Source organism: Fulmarus glacialis, unplaced genomic scaffold (genome assembly GCF_000690835.1).
Source record: "Fulmarus glacialis isolate BGI_N327 unplaced genomic scaffold, ASM69083v1 scaffold5709, whole genome shotgun sequence".
Classification (NCBI taxonomy): Eukaryota; Metazoa; Chordata; class Aves; order Procellariiformes; family Procellariidae; genus Fulmarus; species Fulmarus glacialis.
In genome coordinates, this window is record NW_009233783.1 from 19,159 (window position 1) to 22,852 (window position 3,694).

Below are 3,694 nucleotides of genomic sequence, written 5' to 3' on the forward strand. Positions count from 1 at the left end.
TGGGCATGCCCACGCACTATGCCCGCTCCCCGGGCCTCGCCAGCGTTTGCAGCAGGGTGTCTCTCACCTTGCAACGGGGTAAACGCACTAAATGCCCTTCCCCACTCCAAAACCACCTGCTTGGTAGAAATAACAGCTAAAAATCCCTCCTAACAGTCATGAGGCCTGAATCGGTCAGCGACAGGACCCCAGCCTGTCTGCATGTCACAGTGCCCAGCTTGGTGAAGCGCAGAGCCGGGGGGAGGATCAACGCTGAGCTACACACGGGGGTCAGCAGGTCTGTTGTCCACATGATGCCCAGCGCAGCCTTCAGCTGTAAGGTCTGCACGAAGTTAAAACCTCAGAGAGTGCCCAGAGCAGGGGCTGAGAGGATCTGCTGCGAAGCAGCTTCTGGAAGGTGCTTCTGGGGACTCCGATAAGCACATTTTATGAAGGGTAGCGTGCGTGCACGTGCATTCATGTGCACGCAGAACTGCTGGCTAATTGAATCAGGCTACGGTTTCAAAGAACCAGGCTTACTCCCTTCCTTTCATCTTTATTGACTAAAACATATCCCAGCCCCAGCTTCCCCCCAGTGCGGGAGCAAGGGGAGAGCATGGACCGGGAGGGATGCTGAGGGGTCTCCCCTCATCTGGGGTCCAGTTTCTCCTATCACTGGGGGGGCTCAGCAGGGCAAGTTTTCTGGCATCTCGTCACCCTCTGCCTTCAGCTATTTGCATCAGCACAGAGTGAGAGGAGATATCCCAAATCAGAGTCTTGGCTTGGCAAGATACAATCCCCGGGAGGGGACAGGCATCCCAAACCGAGAGAAAATAAACTCCTAATTGAGAGCCATCAGCCCTTGAGCAAGGCACCAGGACCAGTGCTCATACCAGGGGAACCCCCATGGGAGGGCTTTGGGCTGCCCCACCAGTTAGTGAGGCCGGCAGCTCGTCAGTGCAATGAGGAGCAGCTGGGCCAGTAGCTATAAGTAGCTTGAGGGCTGCAGGCTGGGCTAAGCCAGGTTTTTGTCCAGTTCAGGCTCTTGGGCTTCATGGAGCAGCAACTAAGGCCACACAGCAGCCCAGAGCAGGTAGAGATCCTCCAGGTGCTAAAGGGGTTGGTTTTGCTGCAGGTGCTGTCAGCACTGGCATGGAGGATGTCTGACCTTTCTCTCTCTGTCTAGGTGAGGCTGGCTACCTGCAAGGAGCCCGACTCCTTCTCTAGCAGGTTCCTGTGCCGGATCCTTCAGCTGAGTTTTGTCAAGTACCTGGTAGGTGATGTTCCTGCTGCTGGAGGAGCTTGAGGCTGTTGAGACTGGCAGTTCCTTTGGTTTCTCTGCCAGATCATCCTCTCTGCTCTTTCAGTCTCTTCCCTCAGTGTGTGCTTGTCCTCTGCTTTTCTCCCCATCCCAGCTTTTGTCCTTTGCCTGGTTTGGTCTTGCCTTGCTCCCCTTCTGCTAATGGTTGTTGCAGCATTCATGTTTGTCCTTCCCTGGGCCAGGAGAGATGGGAGGTCTTTGGGGACAAGGTACAGTCTATCTGGTTCTGTTTTACCTGGCTGAAGTTGGTCCCAATCTCAGCACCACACTGGGACAGAACAGGGTTTAAGGGTTTCACTGAGGACTTTAAATAGCTGGAAGTTCTCACATGACCTAATGTAGCTCTCTCTTGCTGGCAGCTGAAGATCCTTCAGAAAGCATCAGTCTGGATTGGATTTGTGGTCCCTGTGGAGACCATTATCAGCAAAGTCTACCCCACCCAGTCTCCTACCAGGCCCGGACGACTTGCCAAGAAGCGCAGGGGGAGACTAACGAGCCTCCTCCTCTCCATCATCCCCACCAGGATCCAGAATATCCTGGGCTACCTGCCAGCAGACTGGGGCCAGAGCAACATGCCCAAGGGTAAGAGCTGTGGCTTCCTGGAACACCTGGAGGCTTTGCAGCTAAGAAGCACACAGCATGACATCAAAACACGCTAGGTCTGGAGCTCCTGTGCTGGGCAGAAAGCTGGGAAACACATAGATGTATGCGTTCATTCTGTATGGGTTGTGAGTGTGCCTCCTGTGAATCCCTGCAGAGATCCGAGAAGCTCTGATCAACCCATCTAACAAAGCAAACAAGAGGAAGCGGGATGATGTAGCTCTGGAGGAGCAGGAGTCCTGGTTGGTGGTACTGGAGAGGGACCTGCCAGAGGATGACTCTGAAGACCTCACATATGAGGTATGATGTTCTGCCTGCTGAGCAGATTGGTTCCTCGGGGGCCGAGCAATTTGGAGGTGACTGCGTTTAGCCTCTGTGCTCCTGGTAGACTGGGAGTGTCACTGCAGAGGAGCCTGTGCAGGGAGCTGTGAAGAGGTTTCCTTTGTTGTACACCCTTTGAGGGCTGCAGGCTGTCCAAAGAGCACTTGAACATCACATCATCAGTGATGAAAGGTGCAGGTGCTCCACTCCTCCCATAACACTGAAGTTTCCCTTTGGTTGCTGTCCCTGCAAAGCGGCATCTCTGTCACCCTTGGTTGGTTGGCTGTGGTTGCCAGTCCCATCAGGAATGGGGCTGGTGTGTCCTTCCTCAGACTGCCTCTTTCCTCCCCAGCCCTCAGACGTGGAAACGGATAGTGAGGAGTACAAGTCCCAAAATGACACTGAGGCAGACCTGGAGCTTGAAGAGCAGGATAGGACCATTATGCTGAAGGAGCCATCAGAGCTCCAGGTGAGTGGGCCTGTCCCGTGCTGGCTGCAGACTTGGTCCTGGGCACGCTTGCAAATGCTGGGCTGGAAGGATGTACTTCAGTCCTCCTTCCCTTGGCCACAGAAGGAGAGGTGTCTGGGGTTACTCAGACTACTCTGAATTTCATGAGATCACTCATGGGTCTTGTGCTGCCCTTCCACAAACTGCAGTCTGACCATGTCCCTGTCTCCGCAGGTGGGGGACATACACCCTGCTGGGGTTAGTGATACCCCAGAGCTGCTGGCCGCAAGCACGGAGCTGGGACCACAGGATCCAGCTGGGTCCAGCAGTGGGGAAGATGCTCCAGATGTTGATAGTGGTGATGCCCAGAAGCCAGAAGCTGATGTGAGCAGTGGGGATGGCAGTGAGCAGGAGGCTGATGCAGATTGTGAAGACAGCAGCAGTTTGTCACAGTATGGGGTAAGGACTTCTTTGTGCTGAGCCATAATCCCACCCACCCTCCTTTAGTGTGGAGCACGGGAGGTGTCACAAGTTCAGAGGTACTTCAGCCTGGGAGGATGTCCCCAGACTCTAAGCCTTTGTGACATAGTTCTCCATTCCCTTTGCTGCCAAGTGAGCTTGGAAAGGGTTGTAGGGGCTCTAGTTCTTCTCCCTGTGCAAAGAGACAACCTCAGTCCCCATATGTTGTTGAGATGATTCTGGGTGTGCACAGTGCCATGGGCATTTTCACCCCTGAGTAACAGGACTGCCAAATGCTAGTTGAGCATCTTTTGCTGGTACCCAGAGCAGCCACCTCTGAACCAGAGCCACCACCAGCAGGTCACCGTGAGCCCTTCACAACTCACTGGCCCACATATCTTGTGCTTTAAAAGGGGGAGGATTTGTGGGAGAGTCTTCATCGCTAGCAACTTCGCATGGGGTCCTTCACTCCTCTAGACCCATCTGCTGCCACAGCACTGGTGGACACCCTCCCAATTCCCTTGAAGCTGGTGCTCAGCTGCCTGGTTTGTAGGGCAATGGAAGGG